This window comes from Monodelphis domestica, chromosome 7 (genome assembly GCF_027887165.1).
Source record: "Monodelphis domestica isolate mMonDom1 chromosome 7, mMonDom1.pri, whole genome shotgun sequence".
Lineage (NCBI taxonomy): Eukaryota > Metazoa > Chordata > Mammalia > Didelphimorphia > Didelphidae > Monodelphis > Monodelphis domestica.
This window is the reverse complement of record NC_077233.1, coordinates 202,523,142-202,543,585: the sequence shown is the minus strand read 5'-3', so window position 1 is coordinate 202,543,585 and position 20,444 is coordinate 202,523,142.

Sequence of the window (20,444 nt, the reverse complement as noted above, 5' to 3'; positions counted from 1 at the left end):
AGGAAGGGAATAGAGTAGTGCTCTAGTAATGCACTTCAACTACTAAATGGACCCTTAGCCTTTGTTACAAACAATTCAATAGTAGGGAAATGATTAGTCAGAAGTAGTGGTGCTACTAGATATCTGAAAATCATTTCTAAAGACCTCATAAATTTTCTTTTATTATTTTCATTTTTTTTCCAATTTTTGCAAGTAGCTCCTTTGCAACATTGCCTTCTTTTGGTTTATGTACTGATCTTTCCTGTCATTTCCCCAATCTATTTCTTCACTTTTTACTTCATGTTTAATTTGGGATCTGCACCCATAGTGGATAGGATACTGTTACAATATTTCAGTTTTTCATGATGCTATTTTTATAGCTGACTGTAAGTTTTAATTCTTCTAAGGTGGCATGACCTCAAGAGAGTTGTGCTCATTGTTCTTTTGGCTTATGATCTTCCCTTACTCAGGAAGGAATTTCTTTTCCCTTAACTCATGGTGCTAGTGTCCCTCTTGGCTCTGGAACTTTGAACCAGTCCTTTACTCTTCTGTTGTCCCAAGCACTAGTGATGGTTTCTGCCTTGAGATTGAGAGCAAGGCCCCTATTCCCTTGAGAACAACAACACACACTCTTTTCTGTCTTGGAATTATGACTTGACCCTTAGTCCTCGTTGACTCCAAAATCTAGTGTTCCACTTTACTGTGGAAATGGAGCATGAAACTGTATGGGAAATATGATCAATTCTTGTACCTAATGCCATCAAACGGTCCCTAGAATATCTTGCTGACCAATATCTTATCCCCTTTCCATCTGTGAATTGAGATTAACTATATTTGCTGTTGCTGTTGCTGCTGCTATTATTACAGCCACCTTCAAGGTCTACTGCTGTTGGCTTTGCTTCTGTGGAGCATGCACTGAAGTCTGGGCCCCAACCACTACCCTTACTTGATATCCTGCCAGTTTCCTAAATCTTTTTATGTTGTAAAACAGTTTCAACCTGATCTCTTCTTGGCTCAGCTCCTATGGAATTTGATTTGAAGCACTTTGGTAAAGTTGTTCTAAGGGAATGTTGGGAGATTCAGGTGAGTTCCTACCTCTACTTTACCATCTTGGATCCTTCCTTCATCTGTAACCTTATGTTGGTATTATATTACTATGAATAATGGAATGCCAAGAATCTCAAAGAAATAAAATTATCTAGAGGACAATAATAGTCTTCATATAGTTCTTTAAATTTTTTAACACTTTATGAATAAGATACTACATCATTTTATTCTCATAACAATGAGATATATATTAGTAGTTTTCTAATTATATATACCAAGAATTTGAGGCGGACAGAATTTAAGTGATTTGTCCAGGCTCATATAGTCAGACAATGACTAACGTCAAACTTGAATGCACAACTCCAGAACCAGTGCTCTATCTATTGTTCCACTTAGCTATCTCTATAATGAAGAGATTCATATAGGACAGAGTCTACAGTACATAATAAAAAATGTTTTCTAGAATCACTTTGTCAAAATGCCTAAAGCTTTATCTGACTTTTATTTGGATTTAAAATATAATTGTGCTTAGATAGCAGCATCAAGATTGGCCATTTACTTTAGGAATGCATAAAGTATTACTATATCTTTCCCTGAAATCTTCATCATCTTATTTACCTATGCCATCATATTATCTGATATAACTGACTTTTGGAGCAGCTGCAAACACAGAAGGCTTGTCTGAACGGCTTTTAGTATCCTCAGACTTCTTAACATAATCCCTTAGATATGAAGGGACACAAATTGACTGGTCACTGGAATCTCTGATTAGTGAAAATAAAGCAGGGATTGTTCCCCCTCTGCATTTTGTCTTTGTTTTGTGAAGGAACATCACCTTATTTAGTACCTGCTCTCAGAGGAGGTAAGGATTTTGAGCCTTTGGCAGATAATCTGAATGGCAGATGTGTGGAAGATCAAGCAGATGAGCTCTGGTGATGTAATTATTATTAATCTTTTAAGAAAAGAAGAAACAGTCATTCATTATCATTTCACAACATTGAATTGAAGAATTCAGACTTCAGGAAAAAGGTAACTGTCTAAATCATGTTTTCTGGACTTATTATAAGAGAAAGGAACTCTATAAGAACCAAAGGTAACTCAGAAATATAATTGAAGTGCATCCAGGAGCTCTACCCTCTCATTTTCACTGCAAGATAATCAATGACCATTGTCACAAGGTCAAAAGAGATCCTTTTATCTCTGCTTCCTGACCACAGGATATAATCACCATGACATTCCTTTGAATTACTTATTTCTGCCAAATTTCAAACCAGTCCCAGGACAATTTTCAGCCTTCTCTATGCCATGAGAATTTCCCAATAGATAACATGTAATCAGTACCATGATCATCCATGATGATTCCTCTATTGTCTGTGAGCTGGAAATTGTGGTGACTGATCTAAGACTGATGAGCTGGCTTGACTAATCCTTTGAGGAGACTAGTAATAGGGAAAACCTTGGGTTACACTATAATATTGTATATATTTGAGATATAACTATTTCCCCCTTCTCCACCCTACAGTATTTTCTTAGTCCAGTTATCTGTGATCCTGAGGTAGTGCTCATACAATACAGGAAAAAAGTCAGTAAGCCAAATTCTGGTCTTTAGTCAATAATATTAAGTTTAGGAGATAACACAATATTTTGTTTTGTATGTGTATAATTCTATAGAGGTGGTCTTCCAGGTTACCTCTTCAGATCTGAGAGAGAAAGGGAAGTGAAAATTTATATACCAATAAAAAGAGGGGTGTTTTCTCAAGTTTCTCCAGTAGACACAAATTTAATAGAAACAAAGCAATTTTTTTAAGTTCTGAACCTGACAAAGATAACAGAGATGAAAAGGGTCAAACTAAAATTGTTATGTGCAGTAATTTTCTTTCAAATTCTGCTCTGGGCTCTGGCCCCTTTAAGGACTTAAAGGGTCAACAATGTCCTAATAGTGTGACAATGATCAAAGATGCATCAACCATCCCTCCATTAGGGAGCATGCTTTTTCATCCATCAGTTCATTTCACTATTTGCCAGTTCCTTTAAATCAAGACCAAGACTCTTCCTACTTCATACTGGCATACTACCATATGATTAGAAGAAAAAGGAAGAAAAAATGGGGATCAAAAAAGGGAGGAAGAAAGGGAAAAAAAGGTAGTAAAGGTAGCATCAAGATAGTAAATAAAAGAGAAACTGGGAAGTGGTTGATATTGCTAGACAAAAAATCAGATACTTCCAAGTTAAAAAATAAATATAAAACCAAAATTGACTCATTATCTCTCCCTTCACATGAGACTATCTAAAATAATTTAAATCCATTCACTTAAATTTAACAAGCATTTATTAAACACAATTTTTGCATAGTAATGTGCTAGGCATTTGGGATATAAGAGGAAACTATTACATTCCCCGAGTTTACATTTTGCTGTACAATATGAGAAATGTAAAGAAATAGAAATTGCAAGTAGCTAGGTGGCACAGTGGATAGAATGCTGCACCTGGAGATGGGAAGACCTTAGTTCAGATCTGGATTCAGGTATATACTAGCTTTATGACACTGAGCAGGTCACTTAATTTTTTGCCTTATTCCCTCATCTGTAAAATGATCAGGAAAAGGAAATGAAAAACTTCTCCTGTATCTTTGCAAAGAAAACTACAAATGGAGTCATGGAAAGTCAGACACAAATCAACAACAACAGAAATTGGGGAAGGAGAAAGCAGTAAAAACTTGTGCAGCAAAGATTCCTGTAGGAGGAGACACCCAAACTAAGTCTTTAAAGAAGCTAAGGATTCTCAAAAGAAGAAATTCAGGGAAGGAATGCTTACTTGTCAAAGGAAGCATCTTGTGCAAAATCAGGGAAGTGGGAAATGAAATATTATCTGAACTCAGGAGAGGAATGAGCATAAAGTTGGAAAAGAAATAAATATGTTAAAGTTATGAACCCAGTATCCAGCCTTCTACTGAGAGGATTCTATAGGCAGAATTTTAGAAATATCAATTTGCCACCTCTATGTATATTGGATTGGAGAGGTGAGAAACAGGAGACAGAAAGATCACTTGGGATGGACAGGGCTTTGCAACACTTAAGATGAAAAATGACTTTATTATTTAGAGGATATAGGGATTGCTATATTTGCACAAGGAAGCATAATTCCCTGTCAGGACGGCAGAGAGTAAATACAGATCAAAAGCTCTATGAACCTGAGAGAAGACTGTAAGCTATATCAAGGAAGACTTCATAAAAAAAATTGAAATAAAAATATAAAAAAAATGAATTATTCTTGAGGGAAATATGAATTTTGAAACTAAGAAAAAATAATTCTGAGATTCTTGTAGGAGAAAAGTGGAAGTTTATCAAATGCATATTGGTGTTTGACTGTAGGGAATGATATTTTTTTTCTTTTAAATATTATTTTATTAGGTCATTTTTAAACATTATTCATGGGAAACAAAGATCATTTTTTCCCTCCCCACACTCCACCAACCCTCCCATAGACAGTGTGTGATTCATCTCCTCAACCCCTGTAGTCAAGCAGTTGTTTTTCCTCAGTGTTTTTACTTCCACTGTTTGTCCTCTGCTTGTGGGTAGTGTTTTTTCTCCTAGATCCCTGCAAATTGTTCAGGGATATTGCATTGACACTAATGGAGAATTCCATTACATTTGATTGAACCACAGTGTATCAGTCTCTATTTATAAGGATTTCCAGGTTCTGCTCCTTTCGCTCTACATCACTTCCTGGAGGTTGTTCCAGTCTCCATGGAATTTCTACACTTTATTATTACTTTTAGCACAATAATATTCCCTCAGCAACATATACCACAATTTGTTCAGCCATTCTCCAATTGAAGGGCATCCCCTCATTTTCCAATTTTTAGCCACCACAAAGAGCACAGCTATGAATATTCTTGCACAAGACTTTTTCCTTATTATCTCTTTGATCAAGGGGCAGACAGTCTTTCAGTGCCCTTTGAGCACAGTTCCAAATTGCCCTCCAGAATGATTGGATCAATTCACAACTCCACCAGCAATGAATTAGTCTACCTACTTTGCCACATCCCCTCCAGCATTCATTACTTTCCATAGCTGTCATGTTAACCAATCTGCTAGGTGTGAGGTGATACCTCAGAGTTGTTTTGATTTGTAACTCTCTGATTATGAGAGATTTAGAACACTTTTTCATTTGCTTATTAATAGTTTTGATTTCTTTGGCTGAAAATTGCCTATTCATGTCCCTTGCCCATTTATCAATTGGAGAATGGCTTCATATTTTATACAATTGATTTAGCTCTTTGTCAACTTGAGAAATTAGACATTTGTCAGAGGTTTTTGTTATGAAGATAGTTTCCCAATTTGTTGCTTCCCTTTTGATTTTAATTACATTGGTTTTATTTGTACAAAAACTTTTTTAATTTGATGCAATCAAAATTATTTATTTTATATTTTGTGACTCTTTCTAAGTCTTGCTTGGTTTTAAAATCTTTCCCATAACAAAGGTCTTACATGTATACTATTCTGTGTTCACCTAATTTACTTATAGTTTCCTTATTTATGTTCAAGTCATTCACCCATTCTGAGTTTATCTTGGTGTAGGGTGTGAGGTGTTGATCCAGAACTAATCTCTCCCACACTATCTTCCAATTATCCTAGCAGTTTTTTTTTCAAATAATGTATTTTTGTTCAGAAAGCAGGGGTCTCTGGGTTTGTCAAAGACTGTCTTACTGATGTCATTTATCCCTAGTCTATTCCACTGATCCTCCATTCTGTCTCTTAGCCAGTACCAAATTGTTTTGATGACCACTGCTTTATAATATATTTTGAGATCTGGGATTGCAAGGCCACTTTCCTTTGTATTTTTTTTTTCATTATTTCCCTGGATATCTTTGATCCTTTGTTCTTCCAAATGAACTTTGTTATGTTTTTTTTTTTAATTCAGTAAAAAAGTTTTTTTTAGAAGTTCAATGGGAATGGCACTAAATAGATAGATAAGTTTGGGTAGGATGTTCATTTTTAATATATTCGCTTGTCCTAACCATGAGTAGTTAATATTTTTCCAATTACTCAAGTCTAGTTTTAGTTGTGTGGAGAGTGTTTTGTAGTTGTGTTCATATAGTTCCTGTGTTTGTCTTGGATTTCTACAAAATTTTATATTGTCTAAGGTGATTTTGAATGGAATTTCTCTTTCTAATTCTTGCTGCTGAGATGTGTTGGAGATATTTAAAAATGCTGATAACTTATGTGGGTTTATTTTGTATCCTGCTACTTTGCTAAAGTTTTTGAGTATTTTGATTAGCTTTCTGGTTGATTCTCTAGGATTCTTTAAGTAGACCATCATGTCATCCCCAAAGAGTGACAGCTTGGTCTCCTCTTTGCCAATTTTAATAACTTCAATTTCTTTTTCTTCTCTAATTGCTACTGCTAGGGTTTCTAGCACAATATTGAATAATAGAGGTGATAATAGGCATCCTTCTTTCACTCCTGATCTTATTGGGAATGCATCTAGTTTATCCCCATTGCAGATGATGTTTGCTGATGGTTATGTGTATATATATATATATATATATTTATATATATATATACTGTTCATTATTTTTAGGAAATACCCTTCTATTCCTATGCTTTCTAGTGTTTTCAATAGGAATGAGTGTTGTATTTTGTCAAAAGTTTTTTTGCTGGGGGCAGCTGGGTAGCTCAGTTGATTGAGAGCCAGGCCTAGAGATGGGAGGTCCTAGGTTCAAGTCTGGCCTCAGACACTTCCCAGCTGTGTGACCCTGGGCAAGTCACTTGATCCCCATTGCCTAGCCCTTACCATGCTTCTGCCTTGGAGCCAATACAAAGTATTGATTCTAAGACAGAAGGTAAGGGTTTAAAAAAAAGTTTTTTCTGTGTCTGTTGAGATAATCATGTGGTTTTTGTTGGATTGCTTGTTTATATGTTCAATTATGTGGATGGTTTTCCTAATGAACCATCCTTGCATTCCTGGTATAAATCCTACTTAATCATAGTGAATGACACTCCTGATCACTTGCTGGAGTCTTTTTGCTAATATCCTCTTTAAGATTTTTGCATCTATGTTCATTAGGGAGATTGGTCTGTAGTTTTCCTGCTCTGTTTTGGACCTGCCTGGCTTTGGAATCAGTACAATATTTGTGTCATAGAAGGAATTTGGCAGCACTCCCTCTTTGCTTATTATGTCAAATAATTTGTATAGTATTGGGATTAGCTGTTCTTTGATTGTTTGATAGAATTGACTTGTGAATCCATCTGACCAAGGGAATTTTTTCTTTGGGAGTTCTTTGATGGCCTGTTGGATTTCTATTTCTGATATGGGATCATTTAAGAACACTATTTCTTCTTTTGTTCATCTAGGCAATTTATATTTTTGTAAATATTTGTCCTTATCACCTAGATTGGTATATTTATTGCCATATAATTGGGCAAAAAAGTTTGTAAGGTAATTGCCTTAACTTCCTATTCATTTGAGGTAAAGTCCCAATTTCATCTATGATACTGTTAATTTGCTTTTCTTCTTTCCTTTTTTAAATTAGATTGAACAGTACTTTGTCTATTTTGTTTTTTTTCAAAGTACCAGCTTCTTCTCTTATTTATTAGTTCAATAGTTTTATCACATTTTATTTTTATTAATTTCTCCCTTAATTTTTCTCCCTTGGTTTTCTTCTGGGTGTTTTTAATTTGTTTGTTTTCAAGTTTTTTTTTATTTGTGTTTCCAATTCATTTATCTCTTCCCTCCCTATTTTGTTAATATTTGCCCTCAGGGACATGAATTTTCCTCTGAGTACTGCTTTGGGTGCATCCCATAAGGTTTGAAAGGATATCCCATCATTGTCATTTTCTTCAATGACATTATTAATTGTTTCTATGATTTGTTCTCTAACTAACCAATTTTGGAATATCATATTATTTAATTTTCAATTGATATTTAATTTGGCTCTCCATGTACCCTCATTGATCTTTATTTCTATTGCATTATGATCTGAAAAGGTTGCACTTATTATTTCCACCTTTCTGCAATTGTTTGCCATGTTTTTATGACCTGGTGTATGGTCAATCTTTGTGAATGTGCCATGTGCTGCTGAAAAGAAGGGTTAGAACCCTCCCCCAGAGACTACACCAAGAGATCTTCTCTTTAAGCTCCAAGAGGGGAGACTGATAGAAGTCCCCCCAAAACAAAAAAAAATGAGAGGAAGAAGAGCACAGACAAATACGGGGAGTAGAGAGGGGGTGGATTTGAGCAAACAACAGAAAAAGAGGAAAGAAACTGCAATAGACAGCTACTACTCAGCAAATGGAAGAGAGGGGGAGAGATCAGCAAATGATAAACCAGAAATCCCAGAGAATTGGATACAGGCTGTGGAAGAACTCAAAACACAATTAAGAGAGGCTGAAGACAATTGGGAAGAGAACTTAAAAATTAAGATAAGTCATCTGGAAACAGAGGCACTTGAACTAAAATGAGAAAATAGTGTCTTGAAAGTCAAAATCAACCAGCAGGAAAATAATGCAAAGGAGATGAAAGATGAGGCAAAGGAAATGAAAGACGAGGTAAAGAGGATAAAAGATGATCTTCAAAGAAAATCAGACCAGAAGGAAAAAGGATGACCAAAAAGCCAGAGATGAAATCCAATCTTTAAGAACCAGAATAAAGCAACTAGAATCAAGTGACCTCACAAGGCAGCAAGACATTATAAAATAAAACAAAAAGAATGAAAAAAATGAGGAAAATATGTAGCATCGCATTCACAAAACAGATGATTTAGAAAATCATTAAAGAAGAGAAAATTTAAGAATAATTGGACTACAAGAAGACCACGACAAAAGAAAAAACCTGGACATAATACTAGAGGAAATTATAAAGGAAAACTGTCCCGAGATCGCCGAACAAGAGGGGAAAGTGGAGATCGAAAGAATCCACAGATCACCCCCTGTATTTAATCCCCAACTGACAACACCAAGAATTGTTATAGCCAAATTCAAAAACAATCAAATTAAAGAAAAGATATTACAAACTGCCAAGAAGAAGCCATTCAGATACCATGGAAACACGGTGAGGTTAACACAGGATCTGGCCGCATCTACACTGAAGGACAGAAAGGCATGGAATATGATATTCCAGAAAGCAAGGGAACTAGCTCTACAACCAAGAATAAAATACCCATCAAAACTGACTATATTCTTACAGGGGAAAGTATGGTCATTCAACACAACAGAAGAGTTTCAAGCATTCATAATAAAAGACCAGACCTGAACAGAAAATTTGATGTCCAACCACAGAACTCAAAAGAATCATCAAAAGATAATTAAAAAAGAGGGGAAAAAATGAAAAACAAAACAACAAAAATTTTTAAGAGACTCAATAAGTTAAAATGATATGTATCCATATAAGAAAAGAGGTCATTGGTAACTCTTTTTTTTTTTAAATATATTTTATTTGATCATTTCCAAGCATTATTCGTTAAAGACATAGATCATTTTCTTTTCCTCCCCCCCACCCCCCATAGCCGACGCGTAAGTCCACTGGGCATTGGATGTTTTCTTGATTTGAACCCATTGCTTTGTTGATAGTATTTGCATTAGAGTGTTCATTTAAAGTCTAACCTCTGTCATGTCCCCTCAACCTCTGTATTCAGGCAGTTGCTTTTTCTCGGTGTTTCCACTCCCATAGTTTATCCTTTGCTTATGAATGGTGTTTTTTTTCTCCTGGATCCCTGCAGGTTGTTCAGGGACATTACACCGCCCCTAATGGAGAAGTCCATTACGTTCGATTATACCACAGTGTATTAGTCTCTGTGTACAATGTTCTCCTGGTTCTGCTCCTCTCGCTCTGCATCACTTCCTGGAGGTTGTTCCAGTCTCCATGGAACTTCTCCACTTTATTATTCCTTTGAGCACAATAGTATTCCATCACCAACATATACCACAGTTTGTTCAGCCATTCCCCAATTGATGGGCATCCCCTCGTTTTCCAGTTTTGGGCCACCACAAAGAGAGCAGCTATGAATATTTTTGTACAAGTCTTTGTGTCCATTATCTCTTTGGGGTACAGACCCAGCAGTGCTATGGCTGGGTCAAAGGGTAGATATTCTTTTGTCGCCCTTTGGGCATAGTTCCAAATTGCCCTCCAGAATGGTTGGATCAGTTCACAACTCCACCAGCAATGAATTAATGTCCCTACTTTGCCACATCCCCTCCAGCATTCATTACTTTCCTTTGCTGTTATGTTAGCCAATCTGCTAGGTGTGAGGTGATACCTCAGAGTTGTTTTGATTTGCATCTCTCTGATTATAAGAGATGTAGAACACTTCTTCATGTGCTTGTTAATAGTTTTGATTTCTTTATCTGAGAACTGCCTATCCATGTCCCTTGCCCATTTATCAATTGGAGAATGGCTTGATTTTTTGTACAATTGATTTAGCTCATTATAAATATGAGTAATTAAACCTTTGTCAGAGGTTTCTATGAAGATTTTTTCCCAATTTGTTGTTTCCCTTCTGATTTTAGTTATATTGGTTTTGTTTGTACAAAAGCTTTTTAGTTTGATGTAGTCAAAATTATTTATTTTACATTTTGTGATTCTTTCTATATCTTGCTTGGTTTTAAAGCCTTTCCCCTCCCAAAGGTCTGACATGTATACTATTCTGTGTTTACCCAATTTACTTATGGTTTCCTTCTTTATGTTTAAGTCACTCACCCATTTTGAATTTATCTTGGTGTAGGGTGTGAGGTGTTGATCTATTCCTAGTCTCTCCCACACTGTCTTCCAATTTTCCCAGCAGTTTTTATCGAATAGTGGATTTTTGTCCCAAAAGCTGGGATCTTTGGGTTTATCGTATACTGTCTGGCTGAGGTCGTTTTCCCCCAGTCTATTCCACTGATCTTCCTTTCTGTTTCTTAGCCAGTACCAAATTGTTTTGATGACTGCTGCTTTGTAATATAGTTTGAGGTCTGGGACTGCAAGGCCCCCATCATATGTGTTTTTTTTTCATTATTTCCCTGGATATCCTTGATCTTTTGTTCTTCCAAATGAACTTTGTTATGGTTTTTTCTAAATCAGTGAAGAAGTATTTTGGTAGTTCAATGGGTATGGCACTAAATAGATAAATAAGTTTGGGTAGGATGGTCATTTTTATTATATTGGCTCGTCCTATCCATGAGCAGTTAATGTTTTTCCAATTGTTCAAGTCTAGTTTTAGTTGTGTGGCGAGTGTTTTGTAGTTGTGTTCATATAGTTCCTGTGTTTGTCTTGGGAGATAGATTCCTAGGTATTTTATTTTGTCTAAGGTGATTTTGAATGGGATTTCTCTTTCTAGTTCTTGCTGCTGAGCTGTGTTGGAGATATATAGAAAAGCTGATGATTTATGTGGGTTTATTTTGTATCCTGCAACTTTGCTAAAGTTGTTGATTATTTCAATTAGCTTTTTGGTTGAATCTCTAGGATTCTTTAAGTAGACCATCATGTCATCCGCAAAGAGTGATAACTTGGTCTCCTCCTTGCCTATTCTGATACCTTCAATTCCTTTATCTTCTCTAATTGCTACTGCTAGTGTTTCTAGTACAATGTCAAATAGTAGAGGTGATAATGGGCATCCTTGTTTCACTCCTGATCTTATTGGGAATGCATCTAGTTTATCCCCATTGCAGATGATATTAGCTGTTGGTTTTAGATATATACTCTTTATTATTTTTAGGAATGACCCTTCTATTCCTATGCTTTCTAGTGTTTTTAATAGGAATGGGTGTTGTATTTTATCAAAGGCTTTTTCTGCATCTATTGAGATAATCATGTGGTTCTTGCTAGTTTGCTTGTTGATGTGGTCAATTATGTGGATGGTTTTCCTAATGTTGAACCAGCCCTGCATCCCTGGTATGAATCCTACTTGATCATGGTGAATGATCTTTCTGATCACTTGCTGGAGTCTTTTTGCTAGTATCCTATTTAAGATTTTTGCATCTATATTCATTAGGGAGATTGGTCTATAGTTTTCTTTCTCTGTTTTTGACCTGCCTGGTTTTGGAATCAGTACCATGTTTGTGTCGTAAAAGGAGTTTGGTAGAACTCCCTCTTTGCTTATTATGTCAAATAGTTTGTATAGTATTGGGGTTAACTGTTCTCTGAATGTTTGATAGAATTCACAGGTGAATCCATCAGGCCCTGGGGATTTTTTCTTAGGAAGTTCTTTGATGGCTTGATGGATTTCAATTTCTGATATGGGATTATTTAAGAATTCTATTTCCTCTTCTGTTAGTCTAGGCAGTTTGTATTTTTGTATATATTCATCCATTTCTCCTAAATTGGTGTATTTATTGCCATATAATTGGGCAAAGTAATTTCTAATGATTGCCTTAATTTCCTCCTCATTGGAGGTGCTGTCCCCCTTTTCATCTTTAATGCTGTGAATTTGCTTTTCTTCCTTCCTTTTTTTAATTAGATTGACCAGTACTTTGTCTATTTTGTTTGTTTTTTCAAAGTACCAGCTTCTTGTCTTATTTATTAAATCAATAGTTCTATCACTTTCGATTTTATTAATTTCTCCCTTAATTTTTAGGATTTCTAATTTGGTTTTCTGCTGGGGGTTTTTAATTTGATCGCTTTCGAGTTTTTTCAATTGCATTTCCAATTGATTGATCTCTGCTCTCCCTTGTTTGTTGATATGAGCTTTCAGGGATATGAATTTGCCTCTGATTACCGCTTTGGCTGCATCCCAAAAGGTTTGAAAGGATGTTTCGCCATTGTCATTTTCCTTGATGAAATTATTAATTGTTTCTATGATTTCTTCTTTAGCTAAACGGTTTTGGAGTATCATATTGTTTAATTTCCAATTGGTTTTAGATTTGGTTTTCCATGTACCATTACTAATCATTATTTTTATTGCCTTGTGATCTGAGAAGGCTGCATTCATTATTTCTGCTTTTTTGCATTTGTGTGCTATGTTTCTGTGACCTAATGTATGGTCAATTTTTGTGAATGTGCCATGTGGTGCTGAGAAGAAGGTGTATTCCTTTTTATCCCTATTTATTTTTCTCCACATGTCTATTAATTCTAATTTTTCTAAGATTTCATTCACTTCTTTTACCTCTTTCTTATTTATTTTTTGATTTGATTTATCTAAATTTGATAATGGTTGGTTTAAGTCTCCCACTAGTATGGTTTTATTGTCTATTTCTTCCTTCAATTCTCCTAGTTTCTCCATTAGAAATTTGGGTGCTATATTATTTGGTGCATACATATTGATTAATGATATTTCCTCATTGTCTAGAGTCCCTTTTAACAAAATATAATTACCTTCCCTATCCCTTTTAATCAGGTCTATTTTTGCATTGCCTTTATCAGATATCATGATTACCACTCCTGCCTTCTTTCTATCAGTTGAGGCCCAGAAGGTCTTACTCCATCCTTTAATTCTGACCTTGTGGGTGTCAACCCGCCTCATGTGTGTTTCTTGAAGACAACATATGGTAGGGTTTTGGATTCTAATCCATTCAGCTATTCGTCTACGTTTTATGGGTGAGTTCATCCCATTCACGTTCAAAGTTATGATTGTCATTTGTGGACTCCCTGGCATTTTGATTGCCTTCCCTAATTCTAACCTTTTCTTCTTCGGCTCTACCTTTTAGTCCAGTGATTTACTTTGAATCAGTCCCCCTTGTCCCCTCCCTTGATGTTTCCCTTTTTAGTCCCTCCCTTTTTGTTCCCTCCCCCTCCCCCCTCTCTTTCCCTCCCTTTTTGTTCTCCCTCTCCCCCTCCCCCCCTTGGTTTTCCCTTCTCCTTACCCTTGTTGGGTAAGATAGAATTCAAGATCCCAATGGATCTGGATGTTTTTCCCTCTCAGAGTTGATTTCCCTGAGATTGAGGTTTAAGTAAACCCCCCCCCCTTCCTCTCCTTCTTATAGGAGTTTTCTTCCCCTCCCCTTCCCCTGTGAATCTTTGTGTGAGAACCATTATTCTATTTGGTCTTTCTTTACCCCCTATTTATACATTACATTTTCCCCACATATTAGTATACATAGGTTGATATAAATGTAGTCCTTATAGAAGAGAGTTTGAGTAAAAGAAGATAACATTTTTCCCCTTTCCTTAATATTTACCTTTTCAGGTATTCCTTGCTCTTTGATTTTCGGTGTCAAACTTTCCACAGAGCTCTGGTCTTTTCTTTGCAAAAAGTTGGAAGTCTTCTATTTTGTTGAATGCCCATACTTTCCCTTGGAAGTATATAGTCAGTTTTGCTGGGTAGCTGATTCTTGGTTGGAGACCCAGCTCTCTTGCCTTTCTGAAGATCATGTTCCATGCCTTACGATCATTCAGCGTAGAACTTGCAAGGTCTTGTGTGACCCTGATTGGCATTCCTTTATATCTAAATTGTCTTTTTCTGGCTTCCTGTAGGATTTTTTCTTTTGTTTGATAGCTTTGGAATTTGGCAATTACATTCCTGGGAGTTGTCTTTTGGGGGTTTAGTGTAGAAGGTGTTCTGTGAGCTCTGTCAGTGGATGTATTGCCCCCTTGTTCTAGAATCTCTGGGCAATTTTCTTTGATTATATCTTGTATCACCATGTCCAGTTTGGTGTTTATTTCTGGCTTTTCTGGGAGTCCAATTATTCTTAAATTTTCTCTTCTCCCCCTGTTTTCCAGATCTATCACCTTGTCGGTGAGATATTTTATGTTCTCTTCTAATTTCTTGGTGTTTTGGCTTTGCTTTATTAGTTCTTGCTTTAAAGCCTGGTTTTCTTTTACAGTTTGGTCAAACTGGTTTTGTAGATGCGTGAATTTCTTTTGCATCATTTCCCACTTTTCCTCCCAGAGGGCTTCCATCTTTTTGGTCCTTTCTGATTCAAATTCTTCATGGGTTTGTGGAGAGTTTCTATTTCCTTTGGAAGATTTTGGAGAATTTTCTTGTATATCTTCTTCTATCTGCTCTGTATTTTGTATTTTGGCTCCATAGAATGTGTCCAGAGTCGCCCCTTTCTTCTTATTTTTCTTGGTATTTTGGGGCTTCTGTGCTTCTGTAGAGTTTGTCATCTCTGAACGTGGAGGATTGGCTTTTCTTGTCTTTGTCTGGTGATCAGAGGCTTTAGTCCTGGGCAGATGTTGGTTCTATGAGCGTTCCCTGGGTTAAACTGAATTTGCCTCACTGGAACTGGAATGGAAGGGTCGGACCACGAAGCCACACTCTCCCCCTGGCTCGATTTCCGGAAGTTGCCTTCAGAATCCCTGGCCGTGAGGCTGTTTCGTCGGCCTGCGGGGGGATGGGCTGCCGCTTCCCCAAGCTCCGAGAGCACAGACTTTCACTGAGACTTGGATAGCAGGATCCAGCCCGTGAGGCTGTCTTGCCCGCCCTGAGGGTTGCTGTTGTTTTGACCAGCTCTCTGCAGCGGAGGCCCCAGGCAGTAACTTTCACCCGGACTGACCAGCTCTTTGCAGCGGAGGCCCCAGGCAGTAACTTTCACCCTGACCGACAGGCTCTCTGCAGCGGAAGCCCCAGGCAGTAACTTTCACCCGGACTGGGACTTGGGTAGAAGACCCTGAGGGTTGTTGTTCCTCAGACCCTGCTCTCTGAGCCCGGCGCGGCTGCCGCTTCCGGGAGCCTTGGACTCTGCGCTCCTACCCCTGAGGTCCGAGGGATCTCGGGTTCTGGCTTTTAAGGGGAGCCGTACCTTTTGAACCGGGTCCAGGTCCAGGAGGAGGGTTCCCAGGGTCTGTGCTGTTGATCGTTTTGAATTTCGGCGCCTTAGGAGCTTCTAGTTTGAGATCGGTCGGGAAGGGTTTTCCGGAGATCTGAACTTCAGCTTTCTCTAAGCCGCCATCTTAACCGGAAGTCCTCATTGGTAACTCTTAAAAACTGTTGCTATCACCGGAGCAATTAGGATAATTACACTCAGAGGAAACAGTGACAAACTGTATAGGATGAAAGGATAAGACATAAATAGGTATATAGATATATGCATGCATAAATACATATACATGTGTATGTATATATATATATATATACATGATTAGAGCTAAAAAAGAAAAGAGGTTATGACTAAAAGAAATGGGAAAAGAAACAAATGGGGATAAATTTATATGTCATGTAGAAGCTCATGGTGGGAGGGGTGAGAACATCGATACACTGGAAGGGTAAAGAGGTTGAAGATAGGAAATACTCAACCCTTATGTACTTTGAAACTGACCCAAAGAGGGAAGAACAATCCAATCCATTGTGGAAAAGAATGGATTTGTGTCCTATAGGGGAGTAGAAGGGTAAAAAACGGACTGGTGGGGAAGGAAGCAGTACAAGGGAGGGAAAGGGGGGGGGAATTTTAAAAAGACTACAGGGGAAAATAAGGGAGGGAAAAAGAAAGGAGAGGGGTAGAAAGAGGAGTAAAATAAGGGAGGGAACAGGGTGGGAACTGACTATAAACAAACATTGGTATAGAAGGAAATAGTGAAAGAAGAAAAAGAAGGACCAGGAGTAGAAATCAAAATGGTGGGAAATACACAGCTAGTAATCACAACTCTGAATGTGAATGGAATGAACTCACCCATAAAACGCAAGCGAATAGCAGAGTGGATTAGAATCCAAAACCCTACCATATGCTGTCTGCAAGAAACACACATGAGGAAGGTAGATACACACAGGGTGAAAGTAAGAGGATGGAGCCAAAACTATTGGCCATCAAATGATAAAAAGAAGACAGGAGTAGCAATCATGATATCAGACAAAGCCAAAGTAAAAATAAATCTAGTTAAAAGAGATAGGGAAGGTAATAACATCCTGATAAAAGGCAACATAGACAAAGAGGAACTATCTATACTCAATATGTATGCAACAAATGGCAGAGCATCCAAATTTTTAAAGGAGAAACTAGAGGAGCACAAGGATGAAATAGATAGAAAAACTATACTAGTGGGAGATCTGAACCTTCCCCTATCCAAACTAGATAAATCAAATCAAAAAATAAATAAGAAAGAGATGAGAGAAGCAAATGAAATCTTAGAAAAATTAGAGTTAGTAGACATATGGAGAAAAATAAATAGGGACAAAAAGGAATACACCTTCTTTTCAGCAGTACATGGTACATTCACAAAAACTGACCATGTACTAAGGCACAAAATCATTGTAAACAAGTGCAAAAGGGCAGAAATAATAAATGCAACCTTCTCAGACCACCAGTGCAATAAAAATAATAATGAGTAAGGGTACATGGATAGATAAATCAAAAATTAATTGGAAATTAAACAATATGATTCTCCAAAACCAGCTAGTTAAAGAACAAATCGTAGAAACAATTAATAACTTCATTTAAGAAAATGACAATGGTAAGCCATTTTTTCAAAACCTATGGGATGCAGCCAAAGCAGTACTCAGGGGGAAATTTATATCCTTGAGTTCATATATAAACAAATTAAGAAGGACAGAGGTCAATGAATTGGGCATGCAAATTAAAAAACTAGAAAGTGAACAAATTAAAAATCCTCAGATGAAGACTAAATTAGAGATCCTAAAAATCAAAGGAGAAATTAATAAAATTGAAAATCGAAGTACTATTGATTTAATGAGTAAAACTAGAAGCTGGTACTTTGAAAAAAACAAATAAAATAGACAAAATACTAGTCAGTCTAATTAAAAAAAAATTGAGAGTATCCAAAATGAAAAGGTAGACCTCACCTCTAATGAAGAGGAAATCAAGGCAATCATTAAAAACTACTATGCCCAATTATATGGCAAAAAATATGGCAATCGACGTGATATGGATGAATACTTACAAAAATATAAATTGCCTAGACTAAAAGAAGAAGAAATAAATTACCTAAACAACCCCATATCAGAAAAAGAAATTGAACAAGCCATCAAAGAACTCCCAAAGAAAAAATCCCCAGACCCAGATGGATTCACAAATGAATTATATCAAACATTCAAAGAACAGCTAGCCCCAATACTATACAAACTATTTGACACAATACGCCAAGAAGGGGTTCTACCAAATTCTTTTTACGACACAAACATGGTACTGATCCCAAAGCCAGGCAGGTTAAAAACAGAGAAATAAAACTATAGGCCAATCTCCCTAATGAATATAGATGCAAAAATCTTAAAATAGGATACTAGCAAAAAGACTCCAGCAAGTCATCACAAGGGTTATCCACTACGATCAGGTAGGATTCATACCAGGAATGCAAGATGGTTCAATATTAGGAAAACCATCCACATAATTGACCATATAAACAAGCAAACTGACAAAAATCACATGATTATGTCAATAGATGCAGAAAAAGCCTTTGACAAAATACAACACCTGTTCCTATTGAAAACACTAGAAAGTATAGAAATAGAAGGGCCTTTCCTAAAAATAATAAACAGTATATATCTAAAACCATCAGCAAACATCATCTGCAATAGGAAAAAACTCAAAACCTTCCCAATAAGATCAGGAGTCAAACAAGGATGCCCATTTTAACCTTTATTATTTAATATTGTACTAGAAACACTAGCAGTAGCAATTAGAGAAGAAAAAGAAATTGAAGTATTAAAATTGGGAAAGAGGAGACCAAGCTGTCACTCTTTGCAGATGATATGATGATTTACTCAAAGAATCCCAGGGAATCAACCTAAAAGCTAATCGAAATGATCAACAACTTTAGCAAAGTTGCAAGATACAAAATAAATCCACATATGTCATCAGCATTTCTATATATCTCCAACCCAGTTCAGCAGCAAGAATTAGAAAGAGAAATTATATTTAAAGACACCCGAGACAATATAAAATATTTAGGAATCTTGTTGCCGAGACAAACACAGGAACTATATGAACACAACTACAAAACACTCTCCACACAATTAAAACTAGATCTAAACAATTGGAAAATGATTGATTGCTCATGGGTGGGACGAGCTAACATAATAAAAATGACCATCCTACCCAAACTTATCTATTTATTTAGTGCCATACCCATTGAACTAACAAAAAACTATTTTACTGAATTAGAGAAAACAATAACAAAGTTCATTTGGAAGAATAAAGGATCAAGGATATCCAGGGAAATAGTGAAAAAAAATACAAAGAAGGTGGCCTGGCAGTCCCAGATCTCAAACTATATTACAAAGCAGTGGTCATCAAAACAATTTGGTACTGGCTAAGAGACAGAAAGGAGGATCAGTGGAATAGACTTGTGGTAAATTACCTCAGTAAGACAGTCTTTGACATACCCAAAGACCCCAGCTTTTCGGAAAAAATCCAGTATTTGATAAAAAACTGCTGGGAAAATTGGAAGACAGTGTGGGAGAGATTAGTTTTGGATCAACACCTCACACTTACACCAAGATAAATTCAGAATGGGTGAATGAATTGAATATAAAGAAGGAAACTATAAGTAAATTAGGTGCACACAGAATAGTATACATGTCAGACCTTTGGGAAGGGAAAGATTTTAAAACCAAGCAAGACATAGAGTCACAAAATGCAAAATAAATAATTTTGACTACAGCAAATTAAAAAGTTTTTGTACAAAGAAAACCAATGTAACTAAAATTAGAAGGAAAGCAACAAATTGGGGAAAATATCCATAACATAAACCTCTGACAAAGGTCTAATTACTCAAATCTATAAAGAGCTAAACCAGTTGTACAAAAAATCAAGCCATTCTCCAATTGAAAAACAGGCAAGGGACATGAATAGTCAATTTTCAGTTAAACAAATCAAGACTATTAATAAGCACATGAAAAAGTGTTCTAGATCTCTTATAATCAGAGAGATGCAAATCAAAAGAACTTTGACGTATCACCTCACACCTAGCAGATTGTTCAACATGACAGCAAAGGAAAGTAATGAATGCTGGAGGGGATGTGGCAAAGTTGTGATATTAATGCATTGCTGGTGGAGTTGTGAATTGATCCAACCATTCTGGAGGGCAATTTGGAACTATGCCCAAAGGACACTGAAGACTGTCTGCCCTTTGATCCAGCCATCGCTTTTTTTTTTGGGGGGGTTTGTACCCCAAAGAGATAATAAGGAAAAAGTCTTCTACAAGAATATTCATAGTTGTGCTCTTTGTCGTGGCTAAAAATTGGAAAATGATGGGATGTACTTCAATTGGAAAATGGCTGAACAAATTGTGGTATATGTTGGTGATGGAATACTATTGTGCTAAAAGGAATAATAAAGTGGAGGAATTCCATGGAGACTGGAACAACCTCCAGGAAGTGATGCAGAGTGAGAGGAGCAGAACCAGGAGAACCATTGTACACAGAGACTGACACATTGTGGTACAAGAGAATGTAATGGACTAATCCAGTAATGGCTTTACAATGTCCCTGAACAACCTGCAGAGATCTACAAGAAAAAAAAAATATATCCTCAAGCAGAGGAAAAACTGAGGGAGTAAAAACACTGAGGAAAAGCAACTGCTTGACTACAGAGGTTGAGGGGATGTGATCGAGG